This window comes from Hibiscus syriacus, unplaced genomic scaffold (genome assembly GCF_006381635.1).
Source record: "Hibiscus syriacus cultivar Baekdansim isolate YM2019G1 unplaced genomic scaffold, ASM638163v2 tig00111779_pilon, whole genome shotgun sequence".
NCBI lineage: Eukaryota > Viridiplantae > Streptophyta > Magnoliopsida > Malvales > Malvaceae > Hibiscus > Hibiscus syriacus.
In genome coordinates, this window is record NW_024063176.1 from 1924337 (window position 1) to 1951653 (window position 27317).

At 36.4% G+C, this 27317-nt stretch overlaps 1 pseudogene; it reads left to right on the plus strand.

Moving 5' to 3' along the window:
- The first annotated feature begins 1763 nt into the window (after nucleotides 1-1763).
- LOC120170407 lies at nucleotides 1764-27317 on the plus strand (annotated as a pseudogene).

Here is a 27317-nt window from a genome sequence, read left to right on the forward strand (position 1 = left end):
ATTATCGTATTTTCTTAAAATAAGTTCAAATATTTTGTTATTTTGTAAGGAAAAGTGTTTTAAAAGGTCAATGTGACATCTCAGACTCGTATTTGGGTCGGATACGGGTTGGGGTGTTACACTTTTTGTTTTTATTTGTAGATCCATGCAATATAAAAGTATGAAAAAATTGTTTTAAAAATAAAAGACACCAAGACAATAAAGAATCTATTATTCATCATATAAGAAATTAAAAAAAAAACTCAAAATGTAATTTACTCACAATCGAGCGTAAATGATCAAAATATAAATTTACTCAAAATGAACGTTTATTTGAGATTTATTAACAAAATGATATGAGATGGCGTTTTGTTCGTTGAAATGTCTGTGAGGGAATTAGAATATGTGAAGGAATTGGAATATGTAAGGAATTGGAATCCAATTCCATATTCTGTTTGGTTGACAGGAAATGGAATTGGAATCCAATTTCATATTTTGTTTGGTTCGCAGACATGTCAGATGAATTTGATTTCAGTAATGTAAAATAACAGAATTACTTTCGTGTTTTTTTGCTTTATTTTAGTTTGTTTTACAACGTACATGTAGTAATATATTATAAAAAATTAAAAAATATTAGATTTTCATTTTATTGATTGATTATTCATTTCAATAAATTATAAAAATCATGCTAATAAACATCATAAGTTAAAATCATCGCAATCAAAATATGTTAATAAATTACCAAAAGATAGAACGATATTTCGATACATTCCAATCAGAGTATGTTAATTAGTTACAAAAAAATATACTAAAAACTATTTTTATTTAATATATGGATTAGAAACTCGACCCGACACGACACAAAATAATAAAAAAATTATTTTTATTCAATAAAAACATTGACTTAATTGAAAAAAATTATATATAGAGGGGTATTATTGTAAAAAATTGAGGGGTAAAATTATATATTTTTTTCGAGTCGGTCCGGTTTTTTTACCCTGAACCTGACCCGAATATCACACTTAAAAAACCCGACCCGACCCGACCAAAATAAAGTTTCACCAGACCCGACCCGAAATAATAAAAAAATATTTTTTTTAATAAAAACAATGACTTAATTGAAAAAATATATAGAGAGGGGTATTATTGTAATTATTCCTAAATATATAAGGTAAAATTATATATATTTTCGGGTCGATTATTTTTCACCCTAAACCCGATCTCGACCCGAATATCACATTTAAAAAAGCCGACCCGACCCGTCCAAAATAAAGTTTCACCCGACCCGACCTGAATATATGAATTAGAAACCCGACACGACCCGAAATAATAAAAAAATATTTTTATTCAATATATGAATAAGTCACTAAAAGATTGATGAGGGTAATATGGTTAAATTCCAATTCCATCCAATAAGGGAATTGAATTCTATCCATTATTGGATAAAATTTACTTTTCCTCATTTGATGGAAAGTTGAAGCCATGAAGGATTCCAATTCCCTTAAAAAACTTGAACCAAACATAGGAAATTGATGGAATTAGATTCTAATTCCCCAAATTCCAAGAGATTCCATCCAATCAAACCCCACGTGATTGTTTCAATCGTTAATTGAGTGATAAAATTATGACTTTTTTACTACAATAACTTAATTGTAAACTTACTAATAATATAATGATCTTTATCCTTAAATTTTTACTTTCAAACCCGTTGACGACCTTGAGGTTTATAGGGAGAGAGAAGGGAAAAGAAAAACTTCGAAACAGGAGAAAAAGGAAAAAACAGAAAGTGAAAATAAAATAAAACCAATTTTCCTGGAAATTTTGTCGTATTTGATCAGGTGGTCGGTTAATCCACGATCTGAGATAGGGTTTTCGAAATGTTGTTCGAAGATGTGAAATTGATCTGATTTGATTTTGATTAGCTGGCTGATATTGATTTGCCTTGCTTAGAACTTTCTTTTAGCCGGCAGTGGTGACTTCTCTGGCTACTGAAAGCCAGCTTTCGATTTTCACGTCTCAAGTATCATACTTCATTGACATTCTATTAAGGCGCTTTTAATAATTGCGGAAATCGAGCAGTACAAAGTTAGAGCTCAAGCTTTCACGATCAATGAAGGAGCACTAGCGTGAGGGAAAGATAAGTTGCCTACTTTGCTTACGATTTCTTGAACCTTAGGCTTAATTTGGGAACATTAAAAGGAATGGATGTGGACTCGCCGATGGAGAGGGAGCTACATCAACAAAATCAGCAATTAGAGAAACAGGATTCGCCACCGGGGACTGGTAGATCCTCTTCTCCGCCGGTGCAGCAACAGGTCGCACCTGATGGTCAAGTACAGGCTCAAACGGCGGTGGTGGGGCCGAAGTGTGCGCTTCCTTATTCGGTGGTGAATGCGATTATAGAGAAGAATGAAGATGGGCCCGGCCCTAGGTGTGGGCATACCCTAACGGCCGTGGGAAGAAGGTACGCCTGGTTATTTTGGTGGTGCCACGGCACTAGAAGGGAATTCTACTGCTTCAGGAGCTCCATTATCGGCTGGAAGCGCTGGCATCAGTACTTTTCCCCCCTTTTGCTTAGAACAACTTCAAAAATTATTTCCCTTTTAAGTGATTTAAGACCCAAAGAATTTTGATATGTATGTGTGAGAAACCATAGCAGGGCCAACGTTTATAAAAACGTAGGGGTGCCAAAGCAAGTAGAAGGCATACATTTATTGGAACAAGAGATGAAGTAACAATATAATATAATTTTCTTTTAGGTTCATCTTTGTTGAATACCAAATTAAATGAATCGAAATAATGTGCCTATATCTTCCTGTTGTTATCATTCATGCTCCTAAAATTGAAACAAACAATCGAAATAATGTGACATAGTGCTATGGTAGCATCTCTTCTGGAGTCAACTACATAACGTTCATATAGTTATATATTATGTTGTTATGGTGTAAGACTAAAACTTCATGATTTTTTCAGTAGTTTCAATTTATAATGCATAACTAGGACCTTGTTTGGCTTGATTTTTGTTCAGGACCCTCTAGAAATCTGTTTGTAAAACATGGCATGGCATTCTAATGCTTCTTGTTATTGCCCCTTACTCCCCTTTGGACCAGTTAATTCTTAAGAACCTTTTATTGGATGATGTTCATGCTTAAATTTTTTATCTTAATTCCAATTAAATTCCAGGACTAACTGGTGCTACTGCTGATGTGCACTTTTATGACGTGTTAACTAATAAATGGTCTAGGTAAGCCTTGTATTAAGGGTTCATTTCTGCTAGTTTACTTTCCTAAATTATTCTTGCATATCATGCGTTTAATTTCACAGGATCAAACCCTTGGGGGAGCCATCTACACCAAGGGCTGCACATGTGGCAACTGCTGTCGGAACTATGGTTGTTGTTCAGGTTAGTACACAACAATTTTAGTATACCTTTTCTCTGTTTACCATATTATCTTCTTGAACTTCTCTCTGCAGTGAGTAACTCATTGAATGGATCTTTTTTATTTTTAACTCAGGGTGGAATTGGTCCAGCTGGTTTGTCTGCTGAGGACCTTTGTATCTGCACCTTACTTGAAGTGTTAAGATTTGTCTGTTGATATGAATTTTTATGATATTTGATATTTCAGAGTTGTTGTTCAAGGCCCTGGGCCAGGGCCACGCTATGGACATGTGATGGCTTTGGTGGGGCAAAGGTATCTCATGGTGATTGGTGGGAATGATGGTAAATAATCTGTTATTCTGTTTTTTTAACATGTAAAAGATTATCAGGAAATTTTCTAGCGAATTCTTTGTGGAATTTTTTTTTATGCATCATTACTAGGAAAGTGACCTTTGGCTGATGTATGGGCCTTGGACACTGCTGCTAAGCCTTATGAATGGCGTAAATTGGAACCTGAAGGGGAAGGCCCACCTCCATGCATGTAATCTCTCTTTCTCTCACACATACTCTCATCTACTGACTGTTCTTCTGTCAACATCAATCTTAGATTATACAGTCTGTTCTATTTTATAGTTTTGGGTCTCTTAGAAGGAGCGGTATGCATGATGTGAAAAAAAGTCACTGTCGCCTTTGCAATACCATATATGCCTAGCATTCAATCTGCATGTGGTTGGACATGATGCCAAGCTTGCATCCTATTTGGTTATTCTTATTCATTTTTATTTATAATGATGGTTTACCAAAGTGATTGTAGGCTAATTCCTTGTTGAAATTTTTTGTTTAACTAGGTATGGTACTGCCAGTGCACGCACAGATGGTCTTCTTCTTCTCTGTGGTGGGAGGGATGCAAACAGTGTAGTAAGTTTAGAAGTTTGCATTATGTGGTGTCTAGATTTAGCAAATAAACGACATAGTTTTTTTTTTCATAATTTTTTGTTTTCTGAAAAATATGGCTGAAGATTTCATAACCTGCAGTTGTCTTGTCAATTATTAGTGCATTTGGGTTTGTTCAGTTGGGGAGAAGTTTAAATAATCTGAATAAATGTTGGTACTAATCTGTATGTACATTTTATCTGTGTACGTAGGGAGAGGGGCATTCTAATGAATTCTTAACGTGAAAATAATATCAATGGCGGATTTTTTAAAAGATTGAGCTGAGATGCATGTAATTTGTGTCCTAATTTTTTCCTTTTAAAATGTTTACATCCCTTTGCACCATTAGATTTTCTCTTCACGGTTCTTCTCTCTCTGATTCTTTTCTCAGTCGCTGGCAAGTGCATACGGACTTGCGAAACATAGGGATGGTCGTTGGGAATGAACAATTGCACCAGGTGTCTCACCATCTCCTAGATACCAACATGCAGTAGAGAGAATGAGATCTTTCTTTCCCCTACTTTTTTTTTTCAACAACCTAGTTCATCTAAGACGCCTTTGAGTTAGATTTTTTTTTTTTGATAAGACTGACAGGCCTCTTTAAAAACCTCCTCCTTGATTATAGAAGGAGGAAAAGAGTGCCTTAGAAACTTTATTACTCCTCCGAAATTACATAAGATTTAACATAAACACCATACTGAAAAAACACAACAGACTAAGCTACTCAACAGACAACCAAAAACCTAAACTCAAACGATACAACGCACTGGAAACGACTAAACATCAACCAATTCCCATCTTTGCTAACCTGTCAGCCTCCCCATTACACACCCTTGGAATCAGTATGCAGATGATGTGTTTCTAAGTCTTTGTCAATGCAAGGCTCAATGCTTCCGGTGGGGCACTTGGTGGTGGACGCATGGTCGAAGACTCATCAAGTGTTGCAGGTACTTGATATTTTCCCTAGTGTCTTGACTTCTTTATTGAATGATGTTCACTGCTGGTTGTTTTACTTGTATGCATCAAACATAGGTTTGTAAATTTTTTAGGTTTAGAAGTAGTTTTTCTGGTCAAACCTATTATTAATTTTCCCAAATGTGGATTATTCTTTTTGCTGTGAGAAGGACGTGATGATAGTGTAGAAAGAAGGGAACTACTTTTCTTAGCTTTTTTGTCCCCCCCCCCTCTTATGTGAGAAGTTATAGCTGAATTCATTAACATACACATCTGTAAGTAACAAACCAAAATTAATATTGTTGTTTGATATCTTAATAATCTTTATCAGAAAGTTGCAAAACCTAGGTTTTTCTTGATGGTTTTATTACCTCAACTCGGGCAGTATAAATTTCTGGATTTTTGTTAAATTTATTTTAAAAAGTTGGAAATTTTCAATATCTTTTATTTATTATTGACATTACATGTTAACTGATATTTTTATCATGTTGAGCAAAGGAAACACCTTTGCTGAAAACTTACTAGTTCCTGAATTGTTCCCATTGTTGGTAGTGTTGGATACTGCTGTGGGAGTTTGGTGTGATACAAAAGCTGTTGTTACAAGTCCAGGAACGGGAAGATTTAGTGCTGATGCTGCTGGCGGAGATGCTTCAGTTGAGTTGACAAGACGTTGCAGACACGCGGCTGCTGCTATTGGTGACTTGATATTTATATATGGTGGTTTACGTGGTGGTAAGATAGCTTTTTATTCTACAAGATGTATACCCCACTTTTTAGCCTCAGCATGGAGTTCTTATCGATTAGATGCATATTTTGAGAAATAAAGATGTTTTTCCCATACATAATTTAATCTTTAATCTTGTCAGTTACTAATCGTATTTGTGATATTTAATTGATGCATTATGGGTTTCAAACCTAGTCCTTTAGGTTGGATCATTTCATTTGTTTTATAAAATGATCTTCCTAGTTCATTTGCTTCTATTTTTTGAGTTAGCGATTTGTTCTGGCTGGTGACCTATGCCTCAAGTAAGTAACTTGTTTTTGAGGAAGCCTAATTATAAAGCAGTATCGTTCCGGCTCACATATCTCCATACCTGTGCATTGACTGATGGTAGCATGTAGATGATGAAAGGCATCAACTAGCAAGCGCCAAAATGTATTCATTTGCCTCATTTTCTTAACATTTCAATGGGACACTGTTACATTGTAGAATTTGTATAAACTTGGAAGCTGGTGGTTTGGACCAAAGTTGATCCGAGGGATAATTCTGGAGGTCTTGATTCTTCCCCACTTTATAAGATCAAATTTGGATGTTTAAAATTAGCGAAGAGTGAATTTCATGCACCTTCTTCTCTTTTCATATTTGATCTCCGTTTTTCATGGAAGTTATCATGGAGTTTAATTTCTGTAGAACTTTGGTAGTTAATGCTAATTCATATGGGAGTCGGTGCTTGATAATCTGAAATGCCATAATATCTTGTATCAATGCTGTGGGGTGTTGCTTGATGACTTGCTTGTCGCTGAAGACCTAGCTGCTGCTGAGATGACGACAGCAGCTTCACATGCTGCAGCTGCAGCTTCTAATGTGCAGCCTGAGCGGTTACATGGAAGATATGGATTTATTGTTGAAAAAACAAGGGAAACAATGCCTGAAGCAGTTCCTGATGGAGCAGTTGTGCTGGGAAATCCAGTTGCCCCCCTGTAAATGGGGATGTTTATACTGACATAAGCACTGAGAATGCCATGCTTCAAGGATCCCGGTAAGCTACCACTTATTTTTGTTGTGTTATATGGTGTTGAAAATAGGACTAATGTAAAGTGAGGTAAAAGGAATTAAGTGATGAAATAAATTAATTGACAAAGGTAAGGAACAGTGAAAAACTTCACTGTCGTATTTCATGTAAAACCTTGCACCAGAATGATCCCTCATAAGACCACCCAGACCTGACTTTTCCCAATCACAACTAATTGCTGCATCCACATTCAACTTGATGAAACCCGTAGGGGGAGGTAACCAAGGGGTTATGGAAGACTTCAAGAAATTGTAGGACGAGTAAGAATCCCCTATAGAAGGATCAGAGATTAAGGAGTCCTTAGAAATAGAAACATCCTTATTCTTTGCTAAATACCAAGAGGCCAGCCTAACTCTTGTTAAGAAGAATAATTCAGTCTGATCGAGCTTCCCCCCTTCAAAAACTATGTAATTCCTGAATTTCCAGATTGTCCAAATAACAGCCCCAGGAATGAAAGTCCAAATTACCGAATTAGATTTCAACTCATCCCAAGCAAGAAGAAATTTTTTTGCTTCTGCAGAAAACACAGAACTAAATCTCCAAAAATTTAGAAATTTATTCCACAAAGACCACGCAACCGAACAGGAGAAGAATAGATGCGAAGAAGATTCTTCAACCATTTTACAAAGAGGGCATAAGCCATCCTCAATACCTTGAACTCCTCTTTTAACCAATTCGGATTTAACTGCAATTTTTTGAAGCACAATTTGCCAAACTAATGTTTCAACTCAGTTAACATTCTTTGAAGCCAAATTCCTTCGCAAATTCCAAGTGTCATTGCTCTAGATTCTGCACTACTTCGAGACACCACCGCTTGTTTTTTACTTCTCCATTTAACCAGATTTCCCCAAACAAATGAACAATAACCAGTTGTAGATATTCTATCCATTAATTCACCTTGGGAATAAGAGTAATGAAAGTATGATTGACTCCATGTTCCCAATCTTTCCCCTTATAGAAATTATGAAAAAATTTCAGAATATCTACCTTTAGAATAAACCAAAATCTCTTGAAAAAGCCCATATTTAATCCATCCGGTCCGGGAGCTTTGTTACTATCACACGATTGAAGAGTTTCCCAAATTTCTTCCTCTGTAAATTCTCTTTCCAAAAACACATTTTGCTCCCCAGAAATTCTAGAAAAATTCAGCTTCAAATCTTCAACTTCTAAGGTAGACTTAGAATTATAGATTCCAAAAAAATGGTCCTTAACAGTAGCTTTGATGATAGCTGGATCTGGAATAACCTCACCTTTGATATTTAGAACACTCAAAAAATTCCTCTTTCTCCTGACTGAAGCACATGCATGGAAAAATCTTGTATTACGATCCCCTACTTGCACCCATTTTGATCTCGAATTTTGAAACCAAATCTGTTCTTCAATTTTATAAAGCTTCCATAATTCTGTTCTCATAGTCCTCAATTCTGTAGCTTTTTCACAGCCATTATAGTCTTGCATTTGCTGGAAATTTTCCTCTGCTAAGTGGATATTCTTTTCTAATTCTGCAATTTCTACAGCTGGGTATTGATCTCTATTCCCTGCCCATTCCTTGATCGCCAATTTGGTAGATTTCAGGATAGAAAAAATTCCAGCTCTGTTGTGTTTACTCTTGCAGTTTTGTACAGCAGAGCCAACTAAATTCTGAAAACCTCCTTCATCCATCAAATAACTAAATAACCTGAATGGTTTTTTACCCCAACTAACTCCACCATTCTCAAGAAAAATAGCATTGTGATTTGATATAGCCTTAGGAAACAAATACTGTATAGTCTCAGGAAAGGCTTCCAAGAAACGGACATCAACAAGGAACCTGTCCAGTCTAACAAAGGTGGGTATATCCTGATTGCTACCCCATGTGAACCTACCCCCATGCAGAGGTAAATCAATTAACCATGTCTGTTGGATAAAATGATTGAAAATTCTAATTGAATTTCTGTTTTGGGCTCTTCCAATCTTCTCTTCTTCTGAAAGATACACATTAAAATCACCTCCCACACAAAGAGGAATACTCTGACCACAAATAAAACCAGCCAACTCTTAAAAAAAGCAAGCTTTTTCTTCTTCGACAGAAAGACCATAAACATTGATAAAACCACACCTAAGTTGTGAAGTTCGAAATTTCCCAAACGTAGCAATGAACCTTCTGTTTATAACATGATTTTCCACTTCAAACATGCCCTCATCCCAACAACTCAATAAACCTCCAGAAGAACCCACTGCTGGAGATTCTGAAAACCCTTTAAGGGTATTCAAGCCACTCCTAAAAAATTGCCTCTGAATCTTCTCCATTTTCGTTTCTTGAAGCAAAAGAAAAATAGGGCGTTTCTTTAGAACTAAATTTTGAACAGATCTTTGTTTTTCCTTTCTTCCCAATCCCCGAACGTTCCATGAAATAATTGCTAATTGGTTAATCATCACAAAAATAAAAAAACCAGACCTGCCAAGAAAATCGAAGCTCAAACCAGCCTCAAATCTTCCTCCAACTTAATAAATTTTTCCAAAAAAGATGACTTCCCTTCCTTGAAAGACACCCCCAGAAGCTTACCGACTTCCCAAGTAGCTAAGGCTTCCTCCAATAGAACTGAAAAAGCTGGAGAAGAAACTGTTGAAATGCTTGCCTGATCCAATGCCTCCCCTATCAACAACCTTTTGGCTCTTCGAATCAATGTAGTGGAATTGAAATCAGAACCATCACCTCCTGAAAATCACCGTTCACACGTATTACCCAAACTGCTGTTAGCAACATGCCTCTCCTCAATAGACTCCACACAACCATCCATATTAAAATCTGCTACTGGACTGACTGGCAGAACTGAATTTAGCACCAAGTCCTTACCCTTTAGCTTGTCTAAGGCTACCTCTTCTGCAGTTAATGGCCAATGTCTTCTCTCCCTTGATCTTGAATACACCCTTTTGTAGCTAACCGTTCTTCTCCTTTCCAACGGCTCACTCCTAGTAGTTAAAGATGAATTAGATCGATGAAGTGATCTTCCCCTAGAAATCATTTTTCCAGCATGTGCATTAGAGTCAATCATCTTAGTTGCTGCTGTTAACACTCCTTCCCCACTGCGCGGCATCAAACTGGAATGAGGTATACCTCCATTATTTGCTTCCTCCATGTTGACAGATTGAACAATAAATTGGTTCTGGTCCATTCTCCCAAAACTATCCAATTTAATAACTGGCCCAGCTAGAATTATTTTAAAATCTGTAGAACCAGGCTGTCCACTTTCAACTGACTGGGGTTCAGACCCATCAGCCGAAAAATTAAAAAATCTGCATCCCAAACCGGCATAATCACCTAAATTGTTTCTCCCAAGGTCCTGGTAGTCTGACACCTCACAATTAATGCTTTTCCCATCTCTGTTAAGCATTGGGATATGATTTTCCCCACCTGTTCCAACCAAACCCATAAAAGCTCCTTTGTCAAACCATAAGTGTACCTTTTGTCTGTTGTGTTCTTCTGAATGTTCAGCACTTTCCATACTTTCTGACACACTCCTGTCAGCTTCCTCTCCAGCAAACTTCTCACCAATTTGAATTTCATCGGAACCTCCCACCGGCGCTTTGCTAGAAAAATCTGAATTATACTCTAGCACCGAACCCCGCTTAATCTTCACTGTATAAGATCTTCCATAAGCTCCAAGTGTTAACACCTCAGGGACATCATATGGGCTCGCCACCCTGATCAAAATCTTCGCCGTGGAGAGGTCTTCTCTGTTTTTTGTATCTTCATGGATATCTTCCACCATTCCCCACCTCCCTGCTAAACGTTCCAAGAAGGTGTTTTGCCAGCATAATAGTGGAACCCCATATAGTTCTATGAGGCAAAAAGCCATTGGAATGCCATCATCATTCAATAAAGGTGCCAACCTATCGAACCAGAAAAGTAATTCATCTTTTTTCGTCGACCATGCATCCAACATTTCCTCATCCGACTTAAAGGTTACAACACATGAATTCCAAACGTAACCCCATCTGGCAATCTGAACTTCAAGACCTTCATTAACTAGAGACTTCTGGACTAATTCTAACTCAAAAGAATGTTTAACAATCCCCGTTAATGACCTCTTCACCCAACTGGAGCTCTCTGAAGGAATATGCATTTCCCACATATTTTTTATGCCATTCCTTCTGTTGAAACCTTCATATGCCATTTCCCTTTGGTCCAATACATTACTCTTCAATCTATTAGATAGTAAGGCATCCTTGTAAGATCTTTCATCCCTAAAACTCCTATTAATATCAACTTTCTCTTTTGACCTTGAAGTATCAACTAAGACTTGCTTTAAAGTCATCTCCAGTGAACTATTCTGCTCTGCTGACCTCATACGAGCATCCTTGAATCGTGCAACACCAACTGTAATTCTCCGACCATCCATCAATGAACCATTCAGCTTGTTAATAGCCCGTTTTAGACTTTCCTCGTTACCAAAATGAACAAAGGCGAAAGTGGAGAATTTGTATTTCAGATTCCTTGTTTCTTTAGGAATGAGCACTCTGACTACCGGACCCTGAGTTGAGAACAACTCCCTTAACTCTCGTCGAGACACTCTTCTACTTAGATTATCGATGAACGCCGACCAAACACTCCCGGAAGAAAACTTTCCTTTCAATTTCTCTCTCTACGTTCCTGTCTCTCTCACTCATCTTTAGTGTCATTTTGCTTAATGGTTAAGCTTCCTCAATTAACCCAAATAGCTGCTACAATGTGGTTTATATTGCATTTGGTTGAAGCATCAGCTGCTGAAGCTGAGGCTATTAGTGCCACACTGGCTGCTGCCAAGGCACAACAAATTAATGGAGAAGTTGAACTTCCCGATAGGGATCGAGGGGAAGAAGCTGCCCCTAGTGGAAAACAGACATCTACCTCAATTAAGATGCCTGATTCTGCCGGGTCAAATAATGCTACTCCAGCTGGAATTCGGCTTCACCATAGAGTTGTCAGTATTGGAAATTTCGGTCTACACAACACTGGTCTCGAGTCAATATTGGCATTTTCTGTTGGGTATAATTTTGTGTCTGATGTTTCCTTTATGTCAACAGATTGTTGTAGCTGCTGAGACTGGTGGAGCTTTAGTTGGAATGATCAGACAGCTTTCCATTGACCAATTTGAAAATGAAGGCAGGCGGGTTAGCTATGGAACTCCAGAGAATGCAACTGCAGTAAGGAAGCTCTTAGATAGGAAGATGTCCATAAGTAGTGTCCCAAAAAAGGTATTAATAGCTCCAACGTTTTACATGATAAAGCAGCACCTGCATGTTTTTGGATTAATTATTGAGTGTAAAGAATTCATCCTTGAGTTTCTCTAGTTTTAATTGGATTACCGGACATAAAAAATCCTTTTTTCCCTTGATTTTTCCAGTTCTATAATCTAGTTGTAATAATTCTTATGGATTGTTGAATCTGATGAAAACAGATTCGTTTTCTTTGTATATCACTCAGAAAATCTACAAGAATGAGTCTTTTAAATAGACTCCAGTACAAAGAGTTTTACTCTTAAAAAGAGTCCTCGAACTATACAATACTAACCTGTTTAATTTAAACTAATTAGATTTATCTACAAGAAATAACAAACTCTAACAACCTTATCTTATTTACAACTCATGGATTAAACCTCAGATTTATTTTTCTATTGGTCACCGAGATAATGATGATGTTATGGCTGATAAAAATTCCTCTTAACAACAACAACAAAACCCTATTCCCATATACAATGGGATAAGGGGGAGGTAAGGTAGTAGGCTGCTCCCAACGCCAGGTTGAGAATAGCTTCCGTGGAAGACCTCCGGCAGTCAGAAAATTAAAAATAAAGATAAAATGCAATGCATGCATAAATAAATAAATACATAGTTGAACAGTCTTCATATGTAGTCTTCATATGCGCGTCTGTAATGGGAAGTAATCGCTGCAAATAAATCCCTGCATAAAAATCTCTGCATATAGACAGAAACGTAAGACCCGACTAAATTTAAAAAGAGAAAACATGAAGGGAAAGATACACAGAAGTCAACGATAGCAAGCTACGAGAAGGAATAAAGTCAAATGGGTTAAAACCTAAACTAAGACAACACTACTCCGCCACCCTAGTTCTAAGCCTTCATAAATTCCAATGACAGAAACGTATAAAAAGTAGTAGTCATGGAAATTACTACAAAGGCATTAAAAGAAGACAGAGATGATACATCCTTATGGATGTGACCCGCACTACTCGGCTACCCTGGTCATGTCCTCGGTAAGGGCTAAATCCTTCAAATCAGATCTCAAGCAGTCTTCCCACTTTCGCCTTGGTCGTCCTCTCCTTCTGGCACCGTCGACTGTAATCGACTCTACCCTCCTGACCGCATCCGACAGTTGTCGCCTAAGGACATGCCCAAACCACCGTAGTCTTCCCTCTCTCAATTTTTCAGATACAAACACTACCCTCAAGGACTTCTTAATAGCAAAGTTTGGTGTAATGTCTCACAAAGTCCTACCACATGCCCATCGAAGCATTCTCATTTTTGCGGCCTTCATCCTCCTTACGTGATCCTTCTTAATTGCCCAACATTCTGATCCATACAGCAGCGCTGGTCTTATTGCCATTCTATAAAATTTCCCTTAAGTTTTAGAGGCATCTTCTTGTCACAAAAAACTCCAGTAGCTGCCTTCCACTTTAGCTATCCCGCCTTTATACGGAGTGTAACGTCATCATCCACACCCCCATCTTTATGCATCATAGACCTTAGGTACTTGAAACAATCCTTTGAGGGGAGAACGTGTCCTTCTATGCATACTTCTACATCTTCATCGTTTTGGTTCCCACTGAAGTTTGAACATAAATACTCCGTCTTTTCAATATTGATCCTTAGACCTTTTTCTTCCAGAGCAGTCTTCCAGGTAGTCAGTCTACTATTCAACTCAGTTTTTGTTTCAGCAACTAGGACAATGTCGTCAGCGAAAAACATACACCATGGAACACTATCTGGTGTCGCACAATAGATGTCGTCCATAATCAAGGCAAAGATGTAAAGGCTAACCGGGAATGCATCGGTGTCGCCAACTGTAGTCCTGACGTATGTAATAGATCTACAGTACATATCACGAATCGCCCGGATATAAGCAGTTGAGATCCGTCTCGTTTCCAAGGTCTTCCAGATCATATCGCGGGGAACGCTATCATACGCATTCTCAAGGCCAATGAACGCCATGTGAAGATCTCTATTTTCCCCCTATATTTCTCCATAAGCCGTCGAAGTAGATGAATCGCCTCCGTAGTAGACCTGCCTAGCATAAAGCCAAATTGGTTTTCCGAAACCCTAGTAACCTGTCTCAACCTAGCTTCTATCACCCTTTCCCATAGCTTCATGGTATGGCTGAGTAGTTTAATACCTCTGTAGTTGCCACAACGTTGGTTATTTCCTTTATTCTTATTGTAACATCCGCAATACCGGGTTAGTGACCAAATTGTAAAGTTTCAGAATTTGGTGACTAAAGTAGAAGAATGAAAGAATTCAATGATTATTTGAATATATATATTGAAGGTTATTTGGTAATTATTAAAGGAAATTAAGGGTATTATGGTCATTTGACCAGAAAGATTTTTTATAATTTTTTTTAAGGGTAATAAGCACGTATGAAGAAGAGTCCAGAGCATTCTTCAGTCTTCTTCTTCCTCCTCTCCACCGTGAAGCTTGGTATAAGGTAAGTGAGTCTTTATTTGGTTAATTCTTTCGTTTTAAAGCTTGTTTTGATTCTTGGGATATTAAGAAAGATTATGGAAAGCTTTAGGGGGCTTAAACCTCAAAGATTAACAAGTTATGAGAAATTAAGAAAAATGAGTTTTTAAGTGAATTTTTGATATGGAAGGAGTTAATAGATTGTGAAGTTGAATTTGACTTGTCAAGGATTAAATTAAGAGGTAGGAAGTGTTAGAATTGGAATTAGAACACATTGGAAATTTGGTATGATTTTTGAATCTTATATGGAAGATAGAATTTTGAGGTTTAAGATGAAATAAATGAATATAGATTGGTTTAAGTATGTGTACTAGAGTTAAGGATGAAAAGGGGATGATATATGAAGTGTTTGAGAGGAAATGAAGTAATTTTCGGGTTGAAAATATGATTTCTGGGCAAGGGGAATCGGTACCCATTCAAGGGGAACCGATACCCCTTCAAACGAACAAGAATTTCCAGTATGTCATAGGGGAACCGATACCCCCATGGGGGGGAACCGATTCCCCCTAAAGGAAAATTGGGGATATGGATTTAATAAGTTCGTTTAAATTGATAGTATCCAATTACAAGGTGTAGGTATCTAATGATGGTCTCGAAATGTACATTTATGTAGATTCTACGCATAAAGCAATTCCGGAACGTTTAGCAAGTAAGATCGATCAAGGGAAAGATAAGAGATTGGATTTGGCTAGTGAGGCCAGGTGAGTGCATATTAGTTAGTTTATGGTGCTAAATGGAAACAAGACTTGCGACAAGTCTATTTCCTATGTTAGAATGCATGAATATATGATTATACGTATATGAATGACATGAATTGTATGTATGCATGAATATATGTGTTGACATGCTTTTGAATGTAATGTTATGAGAAGTATGTGCTATATAAGGTATATATATACATATGTGAAACTGAACTATGTGACTGCATGAGAAAGATATGAGCCATATGACATGATATAGGTGAACATGAGAAAGCAAAGTATGAGATATAAACTATGTGATCATAGTAAAATATAATTATATTTTTATATGATAAGTGAAATAAACTGGATAATATTGATCTATAGGATGAAGTGAAAATAGTACACCAACTAGGGGATTTGAACATAAATGATAAGATGAACGTATAAGATAAGCTAGATGGGAAAGATTCATAGGTTTAAATAAAGCTATAACACATGGGTTGAATGATAGAAATTTGTGAAGTTATATGAGAAGATTATAAGAGCTATAAGAAATTGAATTAAGTAACAGATTAGATTATATATAGAAATAATAGAAGTGAGATATGTTTATAAGTCTGCCCTAGATGAATACGAAATATAAGAGTGCTATATGATTTATATTAGGATAATCTTGAGGATATATATATATATATAGATAGATATGAAATGAAATGAAATGAGTTATATGAATACCCAATTATGTGATGAAATGGTGAATTACCTGAACATGTGAATATATATGTTTAAGAGAAGGCATACGATTAAGATATAAGCAATGTGACTATAAGTATATGTGCTTTAAGTGATATGACTTATAAGTATTTCTATTATAATGTTACATGATATGTTATGTATGTTAAAGGAATTATGTGATGGTATAAGAATTGATAGGAAATATATGTGAAAACAAGTATATGATACGAGACAAAACTTATGACTATAAGCTACGTGAAAGTGTTCTAGGTGTTTCGATATATTATATGAAGTATATGATCTTATGTGAACAAGATATGATAAGTATGTTTATATGAATAAAGGTGATTGGGTGAGAAATGATAAAAATTATATGAAAACATGACATATGTGACATGTGAATTATATGGAAATGATCTACGGGTAAGTGAACTACGTGACTATGTGATCATATGAAAAGAAGCTATGTGATACGTGATATGTGAAAGTGAATTACAAGTTTATGTGTATATTTGAAATGAAATAAATGATAACGCCCATGTTATGTGTCATGAGAGCTAGGGGTATAGTTGGCATGCCAAGAGTCGAGGGTTTATTCGGTTCTTTAGGACATATGTATATCCTTTGGAACCTGTGTGAAGTCTTGAAAGACACATACTTGATCCATAGTATATGTATATGATTCTTAAGGAATTCTACGTGGTCCTTATGGACATCATTCTACGGGCACTACGGTGCAATTCTACGGGCACTTCGGTGCAATTCTACGGGGCACTTCGGTGCATTTATACGAGCTGTGGTGACAGCATAGTGCACAACCTCTATAGACTCACATATCGATAGTTCTCACATATATACATGGGCTAATCCAGAGATATGAACAAATATAAGTTAGTGGTATGATAAATGCTATAGAAATTATATGATGTTGTGTGTATAGTGTTTGATTGAAAAAGTATGTGATTATATGATAACATGTGAATGATGAATTATGTGTATGTATGAATTTACTGCGATTAATCTGATATGATTCTATACGATATGAAAAATGCATGGAATTGCTATAACATGATAGAACAGAATATGCATGTATCAATATATGTTTTAAAGTGCATTATAAGTGGTTATGCCTCACTAAGTCTTCGACTTAGCGTGTGATTGTTTCACACGTAGGTTTCGAGAAGAGTAAGGAGTGATGCGGAGCAAGACAGGTCAGTTTTCCTTACCAAAAGATCAGATCAGAAATATTTGATAAAGTATGTTTTTGGTTATGTATAAAGTGTTGGCATGTAATAAGTCATTAAGTACGAGCACTCTGATAAAGTCTGTATTTTGTTTTAAATAAAGTTTTAAATTTCCCGGGATTTTTCTTAAGAGTCAAGGTTTGAAAAGTCAATGTGACACTTCGGACTCGTATCAGGGTCGGATACGGGTTGGGGGTGTTACATTTAATGGTATCAGAGCTATGGTTTAGCCGATTCTCGGCATAAACCGAAGTCCAAAAGGTCATAAAAGGTGTACATGCCAACATAGATTGAAAAATTTCTGATCTGATAGTGTAAGGAATACGTTGTCTTGCTAATAAAATAAGAATAGTTTAACACAGTAGAAATCCGATCGTGATAATTTCGAAGTAAGTGAAAGGTGATATTCCTGATTGTGATAGCTATTCACTTGCCCTGGCCAGGCAGGATGAAGAGCGGACACCTCAGGAAATGCCTAGTAAGATCAAAAGTTGATTTCAGAAAGCTGAAATCATATCTGAATAATGATAGAAAATTTTCATCGTTTGGAATCGGAAAAACGATGTAGAGTAGTTTTGCTATTATGTGAATAAGATAGAATATGGTGAACGGGTGTCACCATAAGAATGTTAAAAAGATCTAATGACGTGATGATTACGTATAGAAGAACTCAAGGATAAGTGCATCAGTGACAAGTGTATAAGATGTATATGTCAGAGCTTATGAGTTCGAAATGAAGGAATAACATTGTGTATAAGCCAGAGCGTTTATATGATAAGGATTTGCAGTTAAGACGGAAAAGTTAGCGTTAGCTAACAAGAATATGCGATGGAAATGTACTGGAATTATAAGATATAAAATATTGTCAGGATATGATAACCAGATCTGCAATGGATCTGGATACAGTTGCATATTTGGATCATAATAATGAGGTATAGTAAAGGAAAAGGAAGTAAGAATTGGTATCTTTAAATAAAGCTGAGGATTAATAAGAAGAGTTTGAGAATGTGTATATCGATGATCAGATTATAAGACACAGGAAGTCAGAATGTTGAGTTTGAGCAAAAGAAATTTCAGGATGTATGAGAATAGAGGTGAAATTGATAAGTTGAGTAAGTGAATTTTTAAGATAATTTCGATTTGACAGGATGTATGTGTTTGGTTGATTAGGGTTTGTACCCTAGATTGAACATATATTATTGACTAGCTGTCAGAGTAAAAGGGATAGAATAATAGGATTGAAGGAAAAGATAAAGTTGAGTTAATTGATTATGATGTGAATTTGAATATGGTTGTATATTCTGAGCAGATAGCTATGATGTAGAAACTGAGATAAGTGTTTGCATGGAATCTTCAGGAAGAAAAATACAAGTATAAGAATGATAAAGAATGAAGTTATGTATAAGAAATGGGTTATTAAAGTAATGAGGATGCAATGAAGATTGGTACATAAAGATGAGTATAAGTAATAAGACAAGAGTATGTGAACATGAAAGGAAATATATGATTAATGTATAAGGAATAAGGAATAAAGAAATGAAAGGGATTGATTTAAAGGATCATATACGATAAATATGGAAGTACAGAAGACAATTTTTGATATGGAAATAAGACCAGTGTGCAAGGTGATGTGAAAATATTGTTTGACTCCTTAAAGTATATGTTTAATCACATTGAAGAAGATTTAAATTTGAGTTTTGGTCAAATGATGACGAAATACAAGTTTGGTATGGTTATAAGGTAATTAAAGATTGATAAAGAATTTGATTGATTAAGGATTTTGAGTGATAAGAACTGATGCTATTGGTTATATGATAAGTAACAGGATAAGGATGTATAAAGGAAAAAGGTAGTTGAAGAACTAAGAGAAAGAAGGATTAAGTAAAAGAAGTAACATAAGAACATTAGAAGATATGTTCTTACTAAGTTGTTTAGTGAAAAATTCGAGGACGAATTTTTTTTTTAAAGGAGGGGAGATTTGTAACATCCGCAATACCGGGTTAGTGACCAAATTGTAAAGTTTCAGAATTTGGTGACTAAAGTAGAAGAATGAAAGAATTCAATGATTATTTGAATATATATATTGAAGGTTATTTGGTAATTATTAAAGGAAATTAAGGGTATTATGGTCATTTGACCAGAAAGATTTTTTATAATTTTTTTTAAGGGTAATAAGCACGTATGAAGAAGAGTCCAGAGCATTCTTCAGTCTTCTTCTTCCTCCTCTCCACCGTGAAGCTTGGTATAAGGTAAGTGAGTCTTTATTTGGTTAATTCTTTCGTTTTAAAGCTTGTTTTGATTCTTGGGATATTAAGAAAGATTAAGGAAAGCTTTAGGGGGCTTAAACCTCAAAGATTAACAAGTTATGAGAAATTAAGAAAAATGAGTTTTTAAGTGAATTTTTGATATGGAAGGAGTTAATAGATTGTGAAGTTGAATTTGACTTGTCAAGGATTAAATTAAGAGGTAGGAAGTGTTAGAATTGGAATTAGAACACATTGGAAATTTGGTATGATTTTTGAATCTTATATGGAAGATAGAATTTTGAGGTTTAAGATGAAATAAATGAATATAGATTGGTTTAAGTATGTATACTAGAGTTAAGGATGAAAAGGGGATGATATATGAAGTGTTTGAGAGGAAATGAAGTAATTTTCGGGTTGAAAATATGATTTCTGGGCAAGGGGAATCGGTACCCATTCAAGGGGAACCGATACCCCTTCAAACGAACAAGAATTTCCAGTATGTCATAGGGGAACCGATACCCCCATGGGGGGGGAACCGATTCCCCCTAAAGGAAAATTGGGGATATGGATTTAATAAGTTCGTTTAAATTGATAGTATCCAATTACAAGGTGTAGGTATCTAATGATGGTCTCGAAATGTACATTTATGTAGATTCTACGCATAAAGCAATTCCGGAACGTTTAGCAAGTAAGATCGATCAAGGGAAAGATAAGAGATTGGATTTGGCTAGTGAGGCCAGGTGAGTGCATATTAGTTAGTTTATGGTGCTAAATGGAAACAAGACTTGCGACAAGTCTATTTCCTATGTTAGAATGCATGAATATATGATTATACGTATATGAATGACATGAATTGTATGTATGCATGAATATATGTGTTGACATGCTTTTGAATGTAATGTTATGAGAAGTATGTGCTATATAAGGTATATATATACATATGTGAAACTGAACTATGTGACTGCATGAGAAAGATATGAGCCATATGACATGATATAGGTGAACATGAGAAAGCAAAGTATGAGATATAAACTATGTGATCATAGTAAAATATAATTATATTTTTATATGATAAGTGAAATAAACTGGATAATATTGATCTATAGGATGAAGTGAAAATAGTACACCAACTAGGGGATTTGAACATAAATGATAAGATGAACGTATAAGATAAGCTAGATGGGAAAGATTCATAGGTTTAAATAAAGCTATAACACATGGGTTGAATGATAGAAATTTGTGAAGTTATATGAGAAGATTATAAGAGCTATAAGAAATTGAATTAAGTAACAGATTAGATTATATATAGAAATAATAGAAGTGAGATATGTTTATAAGTCTGTCCTAGATGAATACGAAATATAAGAGTGCTATATGATTTATATTAGGATAATCTTGAGGATATATATATATATAGATAGATATGAAATGAAATGAAATGAGTTATATGAATACCCAATTATGTGATGAAATGGTGAATTACCTGAACATGTGAATATATATGTTTAAGAGAAGGCATACGATTAAGATATAAGCAATGTGACTATAAGTATATGTGCTTTAAGTGATATGACTTATAAGTATTTCTATTATAATGTTACATGATATGTTATGTATGTTAAAGGAATTATGTGATGGTATAAGAATTGATAGGAAATATATATGTGAAAACAAGTATATGATACGAGACAAAACTTATGACTATAAGCTACGTGAAAGTGTTCTAGGTGTTTCGATATATTATATGAAGTATATGATCTTATGTGAACAAGATATGATAAGTATGTTTATATGAATAAAGGTGATTGGGTGAGAAATGATAAAAATTATATGAAAACATGACATATGTGACATGTGAATTATATGGAAATGATCTACGGGTAAGTGAACTACGTGACTATGTGATCATATGAAAAGAAGCTATGTGATACGTGATATGTGAAAGTGAATTACAAGTTTATGTGTATATTTGAAATGAAATAAATGATAACGCCCATGTTATGTGTCATGAGAGCTAGGGGTATAGTTGGCATGCCAAGAGTCGAGGGTTTATTCGGTTCTTTAGGACATATGTATATCCTTTGGAACCTGTGTGAAGTCTTGAAAGACACATACTTGATCCATAGTATATGTATATGATTCTTAAGGAATTCTACGTGGTCCTTATGGACATCATTCTACGGGCACTACGGTGCAATTCTACGGGCACTTCGGTGCAATTCTACGGGGCACTTCGGTGCATTTATACGAGCTGTGGTGACAGCATAGTGCACAACCTCTATAGACTCACATATCGATAGTTCTCACATATATACATGGGCTAATCCAGAGATATGAACAAATATAAGTTAGTGGTATGATAAATGCTATAGAAATTATATGATGTTGTGTGTATAGTGTTTGATTGAAAAAGTATGTGATTATATGATAACATGTGAATGATGAATTATGTATGTATGAATTTACTGCGATTAATCTGATATGATTCTATACGATATGAAAAATGCCTGGAATTGCTATAACATGATAGAACAGAATATGCATGTATCAATATATGTTTTAAAGTGCATTATAAGTGGTTATGCCTCACTAAGTCTTCGACTTAGCGTGTGATTGTTTCACACGTAGGTTTCGAGAAGAGTAAGGAGTGATGCGGAGCAAGACAGGTCAGTTTTCCTTACCAAAAGATCAGATCAGAAATATTTGATAAAGTATGTTTTTGGTTATGTATAAAGTGTTGGCATGTAATAAGTCATTAAGTACGAGCACTCTGATAAAGTCTGTATTTTGTTTTAAATAAAGTTTTAAATTTCCCGGGATTTTTCTTAAGAGTCAAGGTTTGAAAAGTCAATGTGACACTTCGGACTCGTATCAGGGTCGGATACGGGTTGGGGGTGTTACACTTATAGATTGGTATCACCGTAGACTCTCTCCACTCCTCTGGCATCTTGGCAGTCTCTAAAATAATATTAAAGATGTTGGTCAACCACTTAACTCCCTCTTCTCTTAGGGCCAACCACACAGTGATAGAAATTTGATCTGGACCGACAGCTTTGTCCATCCCCATCTTTCTAAGAGCCATTTTGATTTCCTCAAACCCAATCCTACTTGTAGGACAGTCATTGGCCGTAGTATGATGGTCGACTGACCCATCAATGATACTATCTCTACAGGGAGAGGCACCGTCATTAAATAAGCCAAAGAAGTAACTACCCCAAACCCTCTTAATATCATGATCTTTCACTAAAAGAACACAATTGTTGTTCTTAATAAACCTAATGCTACCTAGATCCTTTTTCCTATTCTCCCTGGATTTTGCTAGCCTGAAGATTCATTTTTGTCCTTCCTTGGTGTCTAATCTCTTGTACATTTCCTCGTATGCCTTATCTTTTGCTTTAGCCACCGTTTTCTTGGCTTCCCGCTTTGCCTCCTTGTATCTTTGTTTAGCTCTCGATCTATCTTCGTCGTCATTTCATTGTAGATACTCCTTGAAGCAAGTTTGCTTTGTCTTCACCTTAGTTTGGACTTCGTCGTTCCACCACCACGATTCTTTATGCTCCTTGACATTCCTTGTCGACCACCCAAGGGTATTTTTGCCCACCTCTCTGATGGAATTTGCCATATTTTCCCATAACATATCTGCATTATTTGAGTTTGTAGTTCCAAAACCTGTATTAGACAAAACCTTACTCCTAAAGTCATCAGCTGTCACTCCATGTAAGTTCTTCCAAAGGATCCTAGGTTTATCAAGTTTAGCCCTCCTATGAGTGCTCCGCCCGTGGCGTACGCGGAACACCAAAACCAAAAATCTGTGTTGTGATGCACATGCCTCTTCAGGGAACACCTTACAGTCAATGCAAGCCCATCGATCCCGATTTCGAACCAAGATGTAGTCGATTTGGATACGATGTCCCCCGCTATGGAACGTAATCAAGTTCACATCTCTCTTGTTAAAAGAGTTAGTGACCATCATATCGTGTGCAGTAGCAAATTCAAGCAATGTACGCCCCTCCTCGTTCCTACTACCAAAACCGAAACCCCCATGAACACCATCATACCCGTCGGTTGCACTACCTATATGGCCATTGAAGTCTCCCCTTATGAAAACTCTTTGATCCTCCGGAATGCTCCTAAGTACATCATCTAACTGATCCCAGAAGCAACGTTTCTCCCTCTCCCCTAGGCCAACGTGTGGGGCGTACACTGAAAGGACATTCACCACTTCCGCTTCTATAATAACCTTAATCATCATGATCCTATCCCGATATCTACAAACTTCAACTACATTTTCCTTGAGCCTAGAGGATACCAAGATACCCACCCCATTTCTAGCGTTATCTATGCCTGAATACCACAACTTGTACCCATTACACTCTCTGGCGGAAGCCCCTTTCCACCTAGTCTCCTGAATATATGCAAAATCTATTTTCCTATTACTAAGTACGTCGGTCAGCTCCAGCAGCCTAGCATTTAATGTGCCTACATTCAACGAACAAACTCTAAGTCTAGTCTCCTTAACACCACTCTGTCGAGCCCTCCCCCTATACGCCCTATGGGATCTAAAAGAAGGACATGACCTCAAGTAATCATCTATAACCGAAGCTATGAGGAACTATGAAAAAAGAATCCAAAGAAGACGGAAGATGCACCAATAAAACGCTAGAGAATTGAGGAATACTAAGAAGCCTAGTTGGTTACTTAATAGGATTTTAAGACAAATTAACACTATCTTACTTAACTGAAGGCCAACAGCTAGAAACCAATTATTGGATTTATATCTTACTTAACAGGTGAAATCTTAGAATTTTCAAAAAACGAATCAATGGAGCTCACCTAATTTAACGACTAACGATATAAAAAGGATGAGAGAAAAAGGGGGAAATCGAAATGGGGAACGGAAGGCAGAGAGATCTGTTTCTGATGTATTAATAAGTTTATTTAATGATTAGTAATACTAAGGAAAATCAGAGGAAATATTTACAGCCTTACAGGGAGATGCAAATCGAGAGTAAATCTGGGAAAATTTGGCAGATCAGATTCAAATTCAAACAACGCAAGCATAAAATACATCTACAAATTACTATTACAAAATAATAAGTAATATGATGTAAAGTAATAAACATAAAAAGCTGCAAACTCAATTTTAAAAGCTCAAGAATCATTCAGATCTACGAATAAATAATAAAGAAATTAAACAAACTAACTAGTGAGAACTAAAATCGAAACAAGTCATAAGAGATCTAATGAATAAAATAAGCCTACGATGAAATTTCAGACAGAAACAAAACAGAATCCCAGTAACAAATATGAACCTGTGCAAGAGCAAAAGGGGGGGAAAGAGAGAACTTTTGAACCAAACAAAGAGTTTGTTTGAGTATTTGTTAGATCTAAGGCAGTGGGTATTCCTCTTAAGAATTGTATTATTCTTGCGTTGGAGCTACAGTTAGCTCTTTCAGAATCTCGAAAATATTAATTCATTAATTTAAAATGGTGTCTACTCCAGGTCATTGCACATCTTTTTAAGCCTCGTGGTTGGAAACCTCCAGTTCACAGACAATTTTTCTTAGATTGCAATGAAATAGCAGATCTTTGTGAAAATGCTGAAAACATATTTGCAGCCGAACCAACTGTTTTACAGCTCAAGGTTCCCATTAAGATTTTTGGTGATCTGCATGGACAGTTTGGGGATCTTATGCTCCTTTTTGATGAATATGGTTCACCTTCAACGGCTGGGGACATCGCAAGTGTTTTGGTGAAAAGAATATTGTTTTCTGAAGGCTTTTTACTGGTGATTTATCAACATGGCTGAGGATTGTTACAGACATTTTTTTAATATCTATAATAACTGTCGTCTCCTCGTGTGTAATCTGCATCTACTGTATGGCATTGGTACCACATGGTATTCTCTCAGATTTTTAGCTGACCCTGTTCCCATATGTAATGGGGTAAGAGGAGGTAGGGTAGTAGGCTATCCCAGCGCCAGGTTGAGAGCAGCTTCCGTGGAAGACCTCCATTATGAATTGCCCTCAGTGGGACTCGATCCTACGGCCACAAGGTTAAGAGCCTTGCGCTCTATCAACTTAGAAAAATGTTCTGCATTCCGTCTATTAACATTTATTCACAAATATGATTGTATGTAACAGGGTGAGAGAGATGGAATATGGGCATGGCATCGCATAAACCATTTATTCAATTGGCTTCCTCTGGCAGCTCTAATTGAAAAGAAAATCATTTGTATGCATGGTGGCATTGGCCGGTCTATAAATCACCTGGAACAGATTGAGAATCTACCGCGTCCAATTTCAATGGAAGCAGGCTTGATTGTTCTTATGGATTTATTATGGCGTGATCATGTTACTGTCTTGTTATGGTCATTAAATATAGGATTCGTTGCTTTTTTCTTTACTAATTATATTTTACTTCCATTTCTACTCTAGGTCTGATCCAACAGAAAATGGTAGTGTGGAAGGGTTGCCGGGTGACGTTGGGGGTGAGCATGTTACTTCAAAAACTTTGTTAATTTAATTGAATTCTGGTTTTGCATTTTCTGCTTACCTAAATGGTGTTTCCTGTTGCAGCCTGATTGTGTCATGGAATTCTGCAACAACAATGATCTTCAGTTGATTGTTCGAGCTCATTAGTGTGTTATGGACGGCTTTTGCTCAGGGACATTTAATCATTCTTTTCTCGGCAACCAATTATCGTGGTGTGTCCCTGACCTTGCTTTAATATACTTGCCATTTTTCAGGTCGACAGGCCATTTCAGCCTTTAAATTCTGCTTCATGCTTGTTTTTTCAGGTACTGCAAATAATGCCGGTGCAATCCTAGTTTTGGGTAGAGATCTCATTGTAGTTCCGAAACTCATTCATCCTCTACCACCGGCAATGTCATCGCCAGAAGCATCGGTAGAACGTCATGTAGACGATACATGGATGCAGGTGCTGCCTCTCTAAACTTCTATTATTTTTATATGCCTTTAATTGTATTACGAGCATCGCTCTGAATACTCGTGTTAATGTTCGTTTTCGTGGGTCAGGAGCTGAATGCTAACAGACCTCCAACGCCTACTAGAAGTCGTCCTCGAGTAGCAAATGATCGAGGCTCTCTGGCTTGGGTATAAGAGACCCTTTCCACTTGTTTCTATATACTCATTCGGACTCATGCAACCACCTGGAAGAGATTCTGGTGTTCTGCATTTAGCACGCAGCCATATACGGGCATTCCCAAATCTGTAATCTCTCACATTGAAAGCCATTTTTCACTACACGAGATGCCTCGAGGTTTACGGAAGATGCTAGTTTGGGAATCGGATCGCAAGCGTCGTAGTTGAACGTTTTGGTTTGGGCTTCTCCCCCTGTAAATTGAGACAAAGGCAGGTAGAAAGCAGTTGGGTGGTTCCTTCAAATGGGTTGGTATTTTCCACAATTTTTATAAAATATATAGTATTCCTGATTTTAGGTCTAATATTTTTGCCCCATTGGCCTTGAGTGATGTAAAAGAGAGATTAAAAATTATTGTGGGCGTCGTTTGTATCGTAGGCAGGTAGAAAGCAGTTGGGTGGTTCCTTCAAATGGGTTGTTATTTTTCACCAATCACATGATGTTGTGTTTGGGTAAATTTATAATTTCGACTGATGGTTATGGATTATTTA